Genomic DNA, 19324 nt, shown 5'->3' on the forward strand with positions numbered 1-19324 from the left:
ATATATATAAATAAATATATATATATATATTTATTTATTTACTATAATAATTATTTCATACCTACATACACTAATATATATATATATGAACAAATGATTAATAGCACATGTTAAAACACATCTTGAAAAAGAGTTACAAACATATTTAATTTTAAAAAGGAAGCATAGATAAGTGGATAGTCCTTAATCCGCGGAGTTCTGAAGAAATATTCTCCTTCTCATCAGAGGGCAGGAATTAGCGAAATGCGAGATCGGATTTTGCATGTAAAAGTATTTAATGAAACCACAAATTAGGCACAGACCTTACTTGGTTAAAAAAAAGGGTGAGGTAAGGGGAATAGGAGGTAAAAGAAAAAATGATAAAAAGATTTCACATGAATGGATAGTCCGGTGAAGGGTAAAAATCCAAGAATGATAAATCCAAACACGGTCGAATTAAATACTTCCAATCCAACAGATGTGTTCCAAATGGTCCAAAATGATCCAAAAGGCAGAATTCCTTGGAAATAACCACAAATGGAATGAGTTCAAAATCATTAAAAGAAAAGTTCAAATGTGTACAGAAAAAGCACTAGAGAGAATATTTAAAACACGTCTTCCAAGGCCGGAAGAATCAAGTAAATTAAGGTTTAAAAAAAAACACACAAAAAAAAGCGGTGAATATTTAAATTTGAAAAGCAAGGTCAAACTGACCCAGACAAAAAGCGCAAAAGTTAGCGTTAAAAATTAGGTCAACTTAAATACGCACGTGAAAGTCCCAGAATGAAATAAAGAAACACGAGTCAGAGAAACAGGTAAATGGCTAAGTTTATGAAATGGAGCGTCTATTATATTAAGAAGAGATGAAAAAAAAGTGAATAAAAAAAAATGAAAATGAATAAATTAAAAATTGAAAATTTAAAAATTAAAAATTAAAAAGTTAAAAAAATTTCTTTAAACCTATATATACATACATACACACACACATACATATATATATATATATTTTATTTATTTATTTACTATAATAATTATTTCATACCTACATACACTAGTGTTTCATCCTTTCGGGAATCATCAGTGCAGGGTGCCAGTAATAAGACCGGTCGATAGATTCACACCCGGCAATACAAGCGATCTCTGGCTTGATTAGCAAAGTCCGTATCCATTCGGCTGCCATTAACCATGTGAAATAACCTTGAATTTAAATATTTTATTCTTAAATGTTTTTTTTTTTACTTTAGAGTTATCTAATCGTTACACTATGATCTATGCATAAAAAGCTAAATTGAACGACTTAATTCAACTAAAAGTGCCCAAGGTAAGGAACGATTTTCTTAAAGTTGCTGACATAATTATTTACTACACTACGTAAATACCGACAGAAACTAGAATTTCATCCTTTCGGGAGTCTTCACTGTAGGGAGTCACAATTAACACCTGTCGATAGATTCGAACCCACCAACACAAGTTATCTCTGGCTTGATTAGATTATCCATTCGGCTACCATTAACTGCGCGAAATAACGTTGAATTGAAACATTATATTTTTAAATGTATCTTTTTTATTTCAGTCAGAGTGATCGAATCGTTTTACAATGATCTATGCATATATATATATATATATATATATATATATATATATATATATATATATATATATGTATGAGAACAAAATTAAAGATTAAATGATAATTCACAAGAACTTATTGTTCGACAAGATACTGAAGTAATATATTAATATTTCCTTAATCTGTGTAGTTTTTAATAATGCATTAGATGAAGGTTATAAGCAAATAATAATAATATCGAACTATACATTTGCAGGTAATGGAAGAATTTGTGATTGAATTATATGAAAACTTAGCATATATACAAAGACGTTAGTGTAAAGCGTCCATGAACTGGTGAAAAGAAATGAAAGATAAAAAAAAATGCACAGGGAAGTATATGCAGTGGTTAGGTTGTTCCATAGGCGAAGTGATGATAAGATTCAATGTTCTTGTAAGAAGGGGGTTGCAGTTGTAAAATGCAATATTAACGTAGCCATACAAATTAAAAATCCAAATTGACTGTAATCCAATTATACTGTAGAATAAAAAGTTTGAAAGTGATCGAGGCAAAAACATATTTCGAAGAAGTATTTTTTTTTAGTTCTAAACGCACTAACTAGTATAACACACATTTATGTTTGTTGTATTGAGCTGTTTTTACAGTTGATAATAGTATATCAATTTTAATATTAGATTCTCTATAAGTTTACATACAAGGCTTGTAAACTAAACTTTTACTTTATATATCTATGTATATAGTATATATATGTATAGTATATATACATATATATATATATAGTAAATATATATATATAGTAAATATATATACATATAAAGTAAATATATATATGTATATAGTTAATATATATATATACATAGAAACTATATATATATATATATATATATATATATATATATATATATATATATATATATATAGTTAGTAAGTAATAAAAGGTATATGGCGATTAAGCCTGAAGAGTTCTAGAGTGGATGAAACGCGGAATATTCAGTGTAGCTTAATCGTCATATACATTTTATAGCTTACTAACTAGCTCTACCTACGTATTGAGCAGTTTTGAAGTAAATACTTAAAGTTTACGCATAAATCTATTCTTTCGTATATTAATTTTATGTGAGTAAATTAAGTAGTTGTATATATATATATATATATATATATATATATATATATATATATATATAGTATATATATGTATAGTATATATATATATATATATATAGTAAATATATATATATATATGTGTGTATTTATAGTAAATATATATATATAGATATATATAGTAAATATATATATAGTAAATGTATATATATAGTAAATATATATATATATAGTAAATATATATATAGATAGATAGATAGATAGAATAGATAGATAGATAGATGAATAGATAGATATAGGAAAACATAACGTTTTGTCATTCAAGATGTGTCACACATAACAAAACATTGTGGTTATAAGTATAAAATGTTAAAGTTTACAAATTATAATCCTATCTGAGAGCTGTGGCCTTTCAATACCATTGCTTCTGTGTGATCCTGTTCAACCAAATATCCCCCTACTTGCGAATAACTTCCTCCATACACCCAGATGGTATAACTAAACCTTAACGAAAAAAAATACTGAGAATTCGTTGAATAAGAAGAATAATTAATTTTACTTTCTTACACATTCTGATGTAACCTGTGCCTCCCGGACAAACTCTTTTTATTTGTTCCAGAGTCAGGAAATTAGTGCTGTGCTTTGCTTCATTTCTATCGGCAACTGACGTTGGCTAAGTGTTTAACGACGCTGCCTTTAAACATGTGTGTATTAAGTTCGAATTTAGCTCATTCCACAGTAACATTTTAACTTAGGATGCTATAATTCTCACCTACTCTTTCCTGTAAGTAGTCATTGTCTTTCTAGAAGCAATTCTAACGAGAAAGATACCGACGAAACCAATGCCAGCGATAAAATCATTTGATTCATACGAAATGAATGACACAATTTATCTTTTTTATTTTCCTTTTCTGTTGGTAGTTTTGAGGTAAGAGTTGTTAACTTGTTTTCGGTACTGATTGAAGACCTGGGTTTTTCAAGTTCGAATCCAGTTCGTTTAATTAAAACCACTTTTAGTTAGGATGTCGGCTAACTTCACGTGGTGTATACCCTTGTAATCCGATGTCTTTCTTGAAAGAATTTTGACTGCAAAAATGTCGGGAAAACCGAAGCTAACAGTACAGTCTTCCTATTTATACAGTATGATAATGAATAATTAATAAAAATGCAGGGTGGAAAATTTATTTATTTATTTGTACAATTGGCAACTATATGTTTATTTCAGTTCAGCTTAGTTTGACAATTGGTCATTCGTTTTCAGCAAGGCAGAGCTATATATATATATATAACACAGTGCACAATACGATCAATGTTATGAACGAATTATTTTACAAAATGAACCTCTCATCAGCCCTATTGTTAGTTAAATGTAGTCCCGTTAGATGAGTTTCTCTGTGGCTATGTAACGTCCTCTGTCTACACTGATAAATCAGACAGAATAGATCACTTCGCAAACAATATGCAAGGCGTTATGATGGAAATACAGGCTAATTAAGAGCATGGGGTTTGATTACGTTGTATATGCGCAAGCCGTGAGTGTCATATGCTCGTAATTAAATAAAAATAATAAATGGCAAAAATCCTTCTTCTGAATAAACAACATATTGTTATAATTACATAAGTATTTTTCTGTAATTTTATTTTATTTTAAAGTTCGACTAAAACTACACTCTGTAATTAAAAATATATAAACTTATTACATTACTAAATTCACATACACTCTTTAGCTGACATTCCTGTAAAGGTTTGATATCTAAGCGAGAGGGGCGAAGGATGTTTTACTCACCAGGACTTTTTTTTTCAATTTACAATGATTTTAATTAATATAACGTTTTATGTGAAAAACATATCTGCAGTATGTGTATTATAATAGAGGACTGCGGTATGTACTTGCATTTGAGAAACAGGATTTATCCAGAACTCTTCTCTCAGATTCAGTCGCCTCAGTATTAAATGGGGTGATTATTTGAGAATACCGGGTGTTTAATCTGCGAATACAACCTTTTGTAAAACAACGAGCTTGTTAACGTCGTCAAAATAATCTACATCGAGCAGGATATATATAAAACTGGAATTACATGACGTCTTTATATTCCCTAGAAATCCACTCTTACTGGGGAAGCCGGTGTAATTCGTTCAACGAATATGTCGTACCAGTACAGGCAATAAGTCTGGATGGATTTTTTGTACTGGAAAACATAATACGAATAAGTTTTTTCTTCTGTTTATTTATCGGACTTATTTTTCAATTTACAAAACTATTGGTTTATAAACATGTGAACAATTTAACAAGCGTTTGCATGGACCGAAAAAGAAGTTCTTTTTGTTTTCATGTACAGACATGGTAGTCCTTATGACGTTTGACAACATCGATATTTCGATCAGTCCTACACATAGGAAGGAAATCGAATATAAGACGGCGAGTTGCAGATCCGGGCTATATCTGTTATGACTAAGTTTATGTTTGTATATATTTTTTTAATTGTTTTGTTTGTGTTTTCTTTTTCATTAGATATTTCCAAGTGTACAGTGAGTGGACAGGAAATATAAAAGCAATGCGAAAAAGACTTTAAAAAAAGATTGACCTTAATCTGATCACTTCAAAGAAATGACTACAAATGCATTCATTCCTGTTTTAAATGGATGGTCTTGTATGGCTATTGCCCCACCCCCAAATGTTAAAAACAATATGCAGACAAATAGGTGAATGCATATACCTATAATTATATATGTGTATGTATATATATACATATATGTATACACAGAACCCCACACACACACGTATATATATATATATATATATATATATATATATATATATATATATATATATATATATATATATATATATATATATATAATATAGTTGAATGATGGAAAGGAAAAACAAAAACTTTAACAATAGGGAAAATAGAAATGAACAACAACTTATTAAAAACTAGTTTGGAGGAAGTAAAGTGCTACCGACATTCTACACATTCTAAAACGAAAAACAAAAGAGACAAAGGCTTAGCTTCCAAGAGGAATTATTGGTAGACGATTCGCTTAAGATACACGACAGACGAATACATAAAGTACGATTTATAGTCAAAATATTTATTTCTATGAAAAATAAAAGATTCTGGAAATAAATAAAGTCTGAATTATGTGTAAGTATAGATGATTTTATAGAAAAAAATAAATGATGATAAAACCAGTTTTAGAAGAAAAAATGCAAAAATGGACAACAAATCTGGAAGATAAGAACAATATGTACATGTAAGATGAAAGATGCGGCATTTTGGGAGCAAAAATAAATGTATTCAGACATACCATCAAACACTTTAATATATATTATATGTAACTGGAGTATATTACTGATTAATATATATATATATATATATATATATATATATATATATATATATATATATATATATACTCGCAGTCTTAACTAGCCTTGCTTGGGGTTGCTTTGTTGCCTGTTTTATGATTAGTTGGATCTATATCTTTGGTAATTCCAATATTTTCGTATGTGTGTCTGTATTTTTTTTGTAATCCTAAAATTATTTTATTAAATTTCGATGAACATACCCCCCCCACGACACAAACCTGCCAGCAACATTTCAATTTCTCTAATTTATCCCTTTAGCAATTATTCTCTCAGTTAAAGACCAACTACAATAACGAAGTTTAGGGGAAATGATTTTTTGAATCGAATGCGAGAGAAAACACGGGATTAACATCGACTATTTATTCGTTATAAGAATATGATTGTAGATTGTTTTGCAATTTCTCCAAAATAAGTTGCTTATAAATTATAAAATTTATTTAAAATACTGTAATATTCAAGTTGTATATTACAGAAAATAGATATTTTAAAAATATATACGCACAGGTAAAGTTTCAAATCTTAGAAACAAATTTCTGTCCAGTTAACGAAAAGAAAACATTACGACATTTACGTGCGGGGTTTGAACCTACAAACTACATCATGCAAAGGAAAAAAAAAAGAAACACCTACATTTTTAAGTCTTTAAAGTCCTAGTCAGTTACTAAAAAAAAAGAAATTTACGTGCGGAGTTTGAACCTACAGACCACGCCAAGCGAAAAACAAAACCAAAAAAAAAAACACTCTATAAAGTTAACCACGGTAGAATTTTCACGCCTCGTTGTTCAACCATTGTTTCTAAGCGACGACATGGAGAAAACGTGTTTGCCGATGTAGATAAATTAAAATATTCTGAGACGAAAACAAACTAAGATCACTTCCGAACTTATACGCTAAAGTTATGTAAATTGTAAAAAAAATCTGGTTAGCCGAGTCATTAAGTAACGGACTAACACACAGGCAAAGTAGCATTCCTATAATTATCTATCTATCTATCTATCTATCTATCTATCTATATATATATATATATATATATATATATATATATATGAGTGTGTGTGCATGTGTGAGTAGGTGCATACATAAATAGAAATTTATATATATATATATACATGCATATATATATATATATATATATATATATATATATATCTTTCACGAAAACACCCGTCTAGCCGAATCCACTGTGAAAAATTTCCCCCACTTTTTATCTGTGTCTAAATCAAAACGTGGATTCCATGAAAAAAGCTTCTTTCTTAGAAGTGCACGCCTGTGGAACTCTGTTCCGTCTGCCTGTTTCTCACCTGAATACAACTTGGATGTCTTCCAGTCCAACGTTAACAAATTGCTAATGAACTGCCCCCTTAAGTAAACACTTCATCAAATCTCCACACTAACGTAATGTACTTGCAATAACCCTTATCGCTGAGTGGCTTTCGGGCCTTGATAAGTGGTGACTACTGTGTAATATATATATATATATATACATATATATATATGTATATATATATATATGTATATATATATATATATATATTCATTTTATAGATTGTTTTCCTAGATGTAAGTCAAATGAAACCCGCGTGATTATTAAAGAGAGTTTAATTGGGGACAGAGCTGATATATAGGTTGTTTATTATACAAGCATTATTGATTACATATGCGCGTACATGTTTCAGTAAAATCACAATTCAAAGAGACCACTTCATAAGACCAAAACGGGGCGATATTGAAGCAAGAGTCAAGAATACATTCGTTTTTTTTAATAAAATATAATATTATGATATATTCTATAAAATATATTTGGGTGTTTTTTTACAGTCTGAATAAAAGTAGGGGGTATACCTTGTGAATGTGAGCAGTAGAGGTTTTGGAGGGACTTTTGCTAAAGAAAGGGAATAGTGTGGGTGTGACGGAAGAAGAGAAAAGCCGATTCCATGTTGTGAAGCTGTCACAGTGGGCAGTTATTGGGATTATTTTATTTGTCGGTTGTTTATTTGATCTGAAGTAATAGTATACCCTTATCATGTTACTTCCCTATCTTAGGTCTTCATGCTTGTTTTTTTTTATTTTTTGTGGTGGCGTCTTCATTATCCAACATGCTTATGAATATGTAACTGCATATAAATGTTTTTTTTTTTGTAAAATAAATAAATGTATATCTTGCTCTATTAGTCGTTTTGGATTGGTCTTGTTAACGTAATTTTTCATTGATTGCTTAACCTTTGCATTATATTAAGCGGGAATGATATATGTATATATATATATATATATATATATATATATATATATATATATATATGTGTGTGTGTGTGTGTGTGTGTGTGCGTGTGTAAGATGTGGAGCTGCCAATATTTTTTTTATTTCTTTATATTTGTTAATATCTTATGTTTTTATAATTTTGTTAAGTTTTCCGCTTAAATGTTTATAACACGTGTTACAGGCGTGTTTCGCTTACTTAAGTTATTACTACAAAAATCTAGTACTTTTTAAAAAAACAAATATTATACTTTTGAAAAGAAATGTGTTCAACACTATTCCTATACAACAACATATGAAAACTAATGTTTAAGATTTGAATAATAAAGTATTTTAAAATTTATTTACACAATTAAAAATATAATATAACAAAATTAATAAATGTTACTAAAATTACTTCTTTAACAATACCTATTTTACTTTCGTTGAAACCATTGCCGTTTTCTTTTTATATCACGACCAGCAGTAATCATCATTCCTACACTGATCATTGTGTAAGCATAAACCAATGTATCTGTTTGTATAAAAATATTTTTTAATATTATTTTTTAATATCATTTTTTTAAACATTTTTCAGGAATAAATGTATGTTTGTATAAAAATAATTGCTAATTTTATTTTTGAAATATTATCATTTAAAACTTTTTCAGGAATAAAAGTTGAGACCTCACAAGCCTATTTAAAAAGTTCTCAACATTAATCCACATGCAATATCCTGAGTGCTCGTTTTGTGGCGGTTTATTGTGTATGCTCGCTAATTTGGCATCCATAATAAGTTAAATTCCTTTTAATTATAGAGTTAATTGCCGTTTGCCTGGAAGTAAATGCTAGCATATAATGGATGACTTCGTGACTGGGTTTGAATTACCCGATCAGCATTAATTAGCAGTTTCTACGCTGAAGATTAGCAAAAAAATAATTGTTTATATATATTTTATTACCACACACACACACACACACACACACACACACACACACACACACACTATATATATATATATATATATACCCTCATATATATACATATATATATATTACTCTCATATATATATATATATAAACACATATGTGTTTTACATACAAATATAAATATATATGGAAAAAATATATATAAATATACATATACATATATATGTATATGTATGTATGTATGTATGTATCTATATATATATATATATATATATATATATATATATATATATATATATATATATATATTCGAGATGGCAAGATTTTATTAATGCGCGATCCGATTCCATCAGGTAGTGTACTTCGATTCTGTTGAAATGTCTTTTCCAACCAAACCCACCCGATTCGACGATGTCATTTGTGAATTTGGTGCGTTCCTATCATATCAAAGGTCGGAGGATGCAACTCGACCAGAGATATCTGACAGTTGCCAAGTCTCCTCACGGGACATATATGTAAGTGATGGTAACGGGGTGCCAGTGAATAAGAGGAAAACGGGAGGTAGAGCCGAAACACGAGGGAGGAGCTAGAGGATGACTACATAGTCATCGATCACCTCCAGCAAGGAAACAAGCGGTAGAGGCAGGGTTCAAACCGATCCCCAACCGCTTCAACATATCCGGAGTAGAGGCACGAATTTCTGCGTTTGATATATAGTCGCCGTTTTCTCTGTATTCCATCATATATTTATTTCATTTCCTCCCTTTCTCTTTTTTACTCTCTCCATTCTCTCTCTCTCTCTCTCTTTCTCTCTCTCTCTCGTTTCTGCCTCTTTTTCGCATTCTCGCACGCTCGGACACGCGCCCCTCAGGAATAACGCTTGGTTTAACAGAAGTGAACTGTGTTAGCGAGCGCACAATAACAAAGACTCACTACAGTTATATCCGTCGTCCACCATATTGCGTGTGCCCAGTAGTCGAACGTCGACTTTTTAAAGTGGTCAAAGTAATCCGTTTTAAAGGTTCCGTATCCGCTTACTTCTATCGATTTTGTTTTAGTCTCTTATTTTTCTAGTATATTAATCCAATGTGAGGTTATTTTTTCATTCGTGGCGTCTTTTTTAGCCTTCCAGTGCATCATCTACTTTTGCTTTATAAACAGAATTCTTTAATCTGGTGACCAAACTAAAACGCATAGGCTAGACAAACGTATAAAAAACATGTAATCATATTTTATAAACATATATAAACATATATAAACATATAAAATATATAAAAAGGGAACGAGTGAGCCATGTACAACAGATATCAGTAACGATGGATACAGCAGAACAAAGAAAGTGAAAAAAAAGCTAATAAAATTGAGCATATATATATATATATATATATATATATATATATATATATATATATATATATATATATGTATATATATTATTATTATTTTATAATAACTTTATAATTATCATTATTTTTATTATTATAATTATTATTATTATTATTATTATACTGTTGGTAGAGTTTTTCAGTAACTCATAACAACACAATATGTCGTTCCAAAGAGTGCTCAATGCATGAAACAGAGCAATATATTGATGGTTTTTGGCCTGATGAGGTGACGGATGGTTTTTGGCCTGATGAGGTGATTTTCCCTGCTAGGGGGTCATTGAAACACGTTTGCTAATGTGTAGCCAATAACTCTCCAACAATATATGTATTCAAGCAAGAGTTTACGAATCTTCGGAAGTATAAAACGCAAAACGTTCTCTGAAGCTTAATTACCATATTTATTTTCAAAACATACTATATATATATATATATATATATATATATATATATATATATATATATATATATATATATATATATATATATATATAAAAGTTACAATTAAATTTACCAAAATGATCCAAGATGGTAAAATTAAAATTATAATTATAAATATTAAAGAATTAATATTTTTAAAACTATCTCAGCCAGATGTAAAATCTCGATAAAACCAAATAGGAAATAGAGCTTATAATATAAGCAAACAGTTAATAAAATATGTTAAAACACACTTTGAAATGAGTTAAAAACATATTTAATCCGAGAAGGAAACAGTAGATTTTATCTAGTGTTTCCTTTTCAGATTAAATATGTTTTTAACTCATTTCAAAATGTTTTTAACATATTTTATTAACTGTTTGCTCATATATATATATATATATATATATATATATATATATATATATATATATATATATATATATGTATATATAAGTATATATATGTATGTGTGTGGGTGTTTTGTGTGAGTATATAGATCACGCACATACACGCAAACACATATATACACACATATATATATATATATATATATGTATATGTATATGTATATATATATATATATATATATTAGTTATAAGACGATTCCAATGATTTTACAGTTCGATACAATTACCAATAACTTACAAATTCCCAATTCCGATACAAGCCCCGATTCTGATTCTGTAGAAATTTCTAAATATTTAACTCTAAAGTTGTTATTTTTATCTCATTACCGTGAAATAGATGGTTAATGTGCAGATATTTTCTCAAACATAAAACTACACTGATGGGGAATAATTTTTTTTTTCAAAATCAATAAATATTGAAAAAAATCAAATAAAAAGAAAGACAATAAAAGAAACTCGTTTTTCGTAACGGAAAATAAGCACACATTTTTACGTTTCCAATACCGAATCCGATATGTACAAAAGTTCCCATTTTTCCGATTAATCGTCACAACACTCATATATATATATATATATATATATATATATATATATATATATATATATATATATATATATATATATATATATAAGGTAATGTCCCAGATCACTTATTGGACAAACAAAGTACCGGAAGTGGATACGGTTTATTATGCAACGAAACCGAACGGAAGATACAAAAAAACGAAACACTATATTCATTAAAAATACTTGTGTTTAATACCTCTTATATTGTTATGAAATAAAAAAAGAAACCCCATCTTGTACTATCAAATAATAAAACAAATAGTTTATGTAAAAAAAAATTAATTTAGTTTAACACCTTTTGTGTTCACAGAACAACAAAAGGCACTTTAGCAGTATGCGGACGGCAGCCATCTTTTCTTGGTGTTTCACTAACGTGTCGCCAGGTTGCGCTTCTCATTCAAACAATGTTTGCTTCAAGCAAACTGCCATTAACCTTATATATATATATATATATATATATATATATATATATATATATATATATATATATATATATATATATACATACATATACACGATTTCCAATAAAAATGGCTAGAGAAAATTCTATTGTAAAAATGGCAACGGTGGAAATGGTATTGACAAATGATAAAAGCGAATAATCTGGTAAAAATGGGACTTTGACAACGAAAAATAGAACCGGTTGAGAAGCGGCGGTTTAGCTCCTTTTCTTTAGTTTAAAGTAGGGATACGTCCAGCCCCTAGAAAAAATTGAATAAATATTTTTATTAGGCATTACTCCAGTATTGGGTGGAGTTTGTTTTTATTGTGGCTTATAATAGGCAACATAAAATGAAAATGCTTTCTCCTACTTTTACCGACTCTTTACCGAGCCATTGTGAAATGTCTTTGGTGAAGTAGAGATAAGAATATACAACTTAATTACTTTACATCCACTCCATTTGTTCATCATAAATTATCACCGTAGCCAATCTAACAGCTAACAGCACTACAACAGAACAAGAGGAAAGAAGACAATGAAATGCGAACTAATTCACCACCACGCAGGACTGATATTTATTGTCCTTGTCTTATTTTATGTTATTTTTGCTTCCCAGAAAACTTGTAATTTTTACAAGTTCATCAGCATTGAACTAAAAACTATTTAGTTCAATGTTGGTGGTGGTTTTCTCAATAGAGACTGATATAAAAATCAATAATCGTATTATTTAAACACGCTTCGTACTATTCTGCATATTTACCCAGAGCTCTAATAATAGTTAAAAAAAAATAACTCTGTTTTCATGATAAGGAATGTTCCTGAATATTAGAGTTATTATTTCAACACGGTCAACAAAATGCTGATTATTTAGAAGGCGATCATTAACATAGAGAGGGTATTTGTTTTAGCCTTTACTTATATCCAACAATTTAAATACGAAGTTTTTAAGATCTGCAAATGAACGCCGTTTGCTGTTTAATTTTTGATCAGATACTTTTATTTGTCTAAGTATACACTATTCGTAAAGTACCGAAAATGTTAAAAGATGAAATACAGAGAAACCCGGATATAAGAGAACGGAATAAAGAAAACAGATATATGAGATATTTTCTCTGGTCCCAAATCAAACCCGTGTTAAAATATAGTATAAGCCGGATATAAGAAACTCGGATTAAAGTGTAACCGGATATAAGATATCTGAAGTCACCGATTAGGAATCTCTTATACAATAATTTTTCCAAGAAAAATAATTATTATTGGTAATTATTTTATAAGGATAAATATAAAACGATATTTTAAGAATTGTCATCTGCCTTTCCCAGAAAGTATACCTTAAAGCCACACACGTGGTGGCAGCGGCAAACGTTCAAAAGAATTCCGCGGTAAACTTCCACTGTTTACCATCCCTCTCAGGTCCAGTGTTAAGTACATTCCTACTCCAAGATTAGATGTGTTGGACATCACACAAAGCTATTTAAAATTATCTCGTCGACATTTATCGTCTTTATAAATTTATCTAGATATTTTCTAAAACTTGACAGTCGTGCGTTTGCTCCAATTTGCATTGGCTCAGCATCTTAGCGTGGCCGCCACTTAGTTACTATATGCCGCTGATTTTGCCTCGTACGTTAAATGCAATTTTTTTTTAATTTTCCAAAATGTACGTTACTATAAATTTAGTTTAATTTGAGCTTATGGAGCAGTTTTTAAATCCATGTTTAAAAAGTTATTCTAAATGCAATGGTCCCTAAGTCTATCTGGCTAATTCTAAGAAAACATCCTTCCTAAACGATGTTTTTCTTCTTTACTGTTTGGCTGCATATCTACACGCTTCTGGATTATTTAATTCCAGATCCCGTACATTTTCGAAAATGTTTTATACTTGAAGTTCATAAAGAAAAATCACTTGCTTGTGAGAGCCACGCAGTAAATTGCAAACAAACATTGTATTCAAATCAGAAAACAACGGAAATGTGGTGGATTGTCGTAAAGAAGGAACAAACGATATAAAATATTCGAATTAGAGCCATCAATATCCCTAAAATAAAATATACATGTACTTTTATTCTACTTAAAAAGAGAATCTTGTGTTCCTTTTCAGGCTAATTTAGAAGTAGTAAGAAACTGTATGCAGGTTTAAACCAACAGTTCTCTTTGAAAGTGACAATATAAACAGTTTTCTGAAACCGTTTTACTGCGATACAGGAACACGACAAAATTTTATATTAGTACATTTGTGTGTATTCTCGTATCTACGTGGCACACATTAGTTTGTTTTTAATATATTATTGAAATCAACGTGCTTCTAAAAAATCTGAACTAGAACAAATAGACGTTACTGAAGTAAAAAAAAAAAAAAACACTTTAGGGAACTACGCACTAAGTGAAAACAAATCTATCCTATAAGCAAAACAATTAATCTATTTAAACAAATATGTCACTTAAATCAAACGGAGGAAGAAGAGGTGCTGCAATTTGTCGTCCTCTGGCGGCAGCGTAGCAATAAATCTGTGTTTATGTACAAAATATACATATCTCCAAATATTAATACCGTTGACTCAGTCAGGAAAGGTTGTTTCCTCGGACCGATAGCAGAACTAATACGACATGTTGATCACAGCCCGATGGAAAGTCTTTAATAGCTCGTATTCATACGAGGTTAAATTATACGCAGTATCTGTTTTCATATGCTCAGTATCTCCAGCTCCATTAACATGAAATAGGTTAAAGTAGGAAAGATATCTTAGCAATATTTTTAATCAAATGTTTATAATTAATACTAGTTAATACTAGTTCGTAAAGGTTTCTGAATGTCTGCGTTGTTATATTTACTTTGCATCTATAGATTTAAACTATTTAATAATTCTAAATGTAGAAAACGTTATATGAAATTTCAAAGAAAATATGCGCTACATTATATACGAATCAAAAAGTAAAAATACGATAAATTCATTTATAGTTTTTTTGTGGCATACAAAACAAAATATATATTTAAGCTGTATATGCTTTGAAGTAAAGCTAAATAACATATCTGTGTACTTAAAGTTTATCAAACATAATCAGCTAAAATTTGTATGCGATACTTTTTCCTGTTATTTTATGCTAATTTATTTTTATTTTTAATTACATTATATTTTCTTAAATAATTTGTACCAGCTTTAAATAGCTAAAAATTAAAAAACGACCTTTTCAATGACCGTTTTAGTAAAAAAAAGACAGATGTCGGCCCACATCTACAAACTTGGGGCATGTGCGCGAGAAAATTTTTAAACGGTTACGATTTAAAAACAAACATTTGTGATTCGTCAGTAATGTTCTATTTATTTTATTAGAAGACCAACACAGCTAAATCAACGGTCGATAAGTCAAAATTTTGAAAAATAGCACGTGAATTTAATAGTAATCGGATCTTTAAATCGGCCCTCAGCTAATTAAACCGCTGACATAAATGGCACTAATTATTTTCTGAGCCAGGTAAATAATATAATGTACGAAACCAAAAACTAAACAAAAAATATGTTAACCCTGTTTAACTACATAGGCTTATCGAAAATATACGTTTTCAAATATATGTTCAAAATGAAAAACAGCCGAAATGCACTCATTATTTTGGGCGCGAAGGCAGAAACAAATATTTCATAGTTAACATGCCAACCCATAGAGCCACGCTGACAGAAATGGCATAACGTTGTACAATTATGTATTTAATCTAAGCCAGAGATAGCACTTCAGAGTATAGTTCCTGATGAAATTAGTGATCTGCATCGGTCCTCCCGAATCCGAAGACGTCCAAGATTGTTAGAAGAGAACTATGTGATGTATAGTAACTCTGATTAAGTTCTATTCAGAAATCGTGCCCACACAATTGGGTGGGGGCAGAAAATGGAGAAAAACGGACTCCATCACTGCTTTGTGACCATTCGGCGTAGGAATATGTATCTTGTTGAGATGCTCTCCGGTTAGATACGAACTACATACTTATATAAGGCCGTCAACATTACCTACGAGCAGGGTTTTTATTCAAGTCTGCTAACTATTCGGCGCTTTGTCTCTGACGGGATCGTTTTCTCACGTGCATTATTGTCGCCATCTGCCTTTCCTAGAAAAGGCACATTAAAGCCACACACGGTTGCCAAATAAAATAAGGTGTTATTATAGCCTGAACATAAAAATACGATTTGTTTGATGTGACAACACTTTATCGCGAGGCAAACAAAAGAAGGGAGACGAGAGTGCAAGGGAATATCTTACAAGTATACAGTTTTGATTTTCATGATTGCATGTGATATTTCTTTCTGTTTTACCTCTGTAGAAGTTTTTTACATGCGCGGCTGTTCATTTGTATTTGTCTCGGCACAATGATTTTCCACGTATTTCAGCCGTTTACATTATTGTTATCCGTAGAATCCCCTGAGCCATTCTTCTGATTCCAATCCTGCTAATTTTATTTTCGAAGATATTTGGTGGTGTTCCTTATGTTCCTAATAATATTGCTATTATCTTAAACTTCTTTATATTCCGTATTATTACTATTGGCTTAAAAGGAGCTTTCACACAGGTCATCAAAAATTTCTCTTTGAAAAAAAGCTGTGGTGTTCCCTGGAAGCTGAGTGACAACAAGTCTTCCCTGATTTGCAGTGCTCTCCACCTCCTTCTATAACATTCGTAAATGAATTTGCGTTATCGCAACAACTGCTTACCATTAATTTCTCGCTTGCAGCGGCCATTGGTCTCGCTGAAATTGGAGTGGCAATAAGCCTCTCCAAGGTCCCAGTTCTCTTCGCACTTGTCCAGCAGGGGACTGGTCAGCGGTTTCTACTCCGTGTTTCCATCATCCTTGACTCGCCCGACTAATTGGAATCACCCTTTAGTTTTTGGTGGGGGGGGGCTGTGATGGGGCAATATGAGGAGGTGAGGGAGGATAGAGAACTTATAGAGATGCAGCTTTATATTCTTGCTTCCATATAATGCTTCTTTATGTTTTACCGCTGCAGCAGTTTGTCTGGCCCGCGCATGTGGTTCATATATATTAGTCTCCGTATTCAAGAAATGCCCTTAATATGTCAGCTGTTTATATTATTGTTATTCGGTGTATCTTTGCAGCCATTCCTCTGATTCCAATTTCTTCCATTCTTTTTCAAAGTTATCGGAATTATTCTAAGTGCTCCTACCATAATAGGTATTATTTTCATTTTCCTCATCACCCGTATTCCTTTCAGCTCTCTGGCTAGCTCTGTGTATTTGCTCAATGTATACTTTTCTTTGAAATTTTACAGTCAGCTGGAACAGCAACGTTTATGATTTGACAGGACTTTTCTTTCTTGTTAATTATTATGACATCCGGTCTTTGTGTTTTGATGGGCTTTTTTTATTTGTGTATCGATGTCCTAGAAGTTTTTGTCGATCTTTGCTTTGATGTGGTTGGTTGTTTCGATTTATCTTGTGCTGCATTTATTAGGGATTTAGTTTCTCGGCTTGCATGTCCTTTTCTCACCTATGTCCAAGTTTTTTCGTTATTTTCATCTTTTGTCATCCTTATGAATTTTCCGTATAATTGTTTCGCTTCTCATTTTGCATTTTCGTATTATGCTTTGTCTCTCACTTTTCTGGTTTATTGATGTTTTTTCAGTGTTTCTCGCTACTATAATCATCAATATTTTGCATAATATATTTTGCTAGTGCTTTTTTTTGTTTCATTCACGCAGTATTCTATACAAACCAGTCCTCTTCTTTTCTTTTCGCTTAGAATCGGTCAATATCATCCTTTGTGTGTGGTGCATTCTGCATAATTCTGTTCGAGCTGTTTCGGTTCTTCTTTAGCCCATGTGTATATATATATATATATATATATATATATATATATATATATATATATATATATGTGTGTGTGTGTGTGTGTGTGTGTATGTATGTATATGTATATATGTATATTGTGTGTATGTGTGTGTTTGTATGTGTGTGTTCATGTGTATATAGAGATGATTATTCACATATGTTTTCACTTCACTTCCTAACACTCACCACTACCTACTCTCCATACTATTAACACCTCGCCCCACTAAAAATAATATAGACTTCTAATGAAAAGAATTCCACCAGACTTTTAATTATTATCGCTGGACCCATAAACCAATTTATACAATAACTTGCCCGATTCGGATATCTACACAGCTATGCGGATTACCCAATATATAACTTGGACCTTATTAGTAAAGAACGCATGACATGGATTTTACCAAGCAAGCTGGATCTAAAAAAAAATTTCATATTCTTTTTCTGCAAATCCTCTTGCTACAGGACTTTTGATAAATTTATTATTTTGACTTTGACTTTCCATCTCTCACTGATTTTGCTTTATAAGTATTTGCTAATATTTTCTATCCTCTGATAAGATGGTAGACATCGAAACCCTATAGGTTAAGGAGATAATTTTCTAAAGTATTCTTTGTCTTGCTTAGAATAATAAAAATTCTTTGATATGAAACTCAACCACATCATTTCATTTCAAGGAGAGTGTTTTGAAATTCATTGAATCACAATTTAATTTATTTGCTCTATCTTGCATATCGAGCAATTCTTGTTTAGATGGGATAACTTATAGAATAATACTGCCAGTAATATTTTGTAAACCTTACAATCTCACGTTTCCATAACAACTGATTGTTAAATAAAAAACTATTCTGAAGTGTATATATATATATATATATATATATATATATATATATATATATATATATATATATACAGGGTCCCCACAAAGTCTGGCTGCATAATCTACAGGATGCTTCCACAAAGTCTGGCAACATAACGTAGCCAGACTTTGTGGACACCCTGTAAAGCAGTTCATGTGTTCATAATTTTTCTATTTTTGGCATCCTTCCTCTTCCTTCAGAAGAAGTCCACGATTATCT

This window comes from Euprymna scolopes, chromosome 8, assembly GCF_053919585.1.
Source record: "Euprymna scolopes isolate OS-2025 chromosome 8, ASM5391958v1, whole genome shotgun sequence".
In the NCBI taxonomy this organism is placed as follows: Eukaryota; Metazoa; Mollusca; class Cephalopoda; order Sepiida; family Sepiolidae; genus Euprymna; species Euprymna scolopes.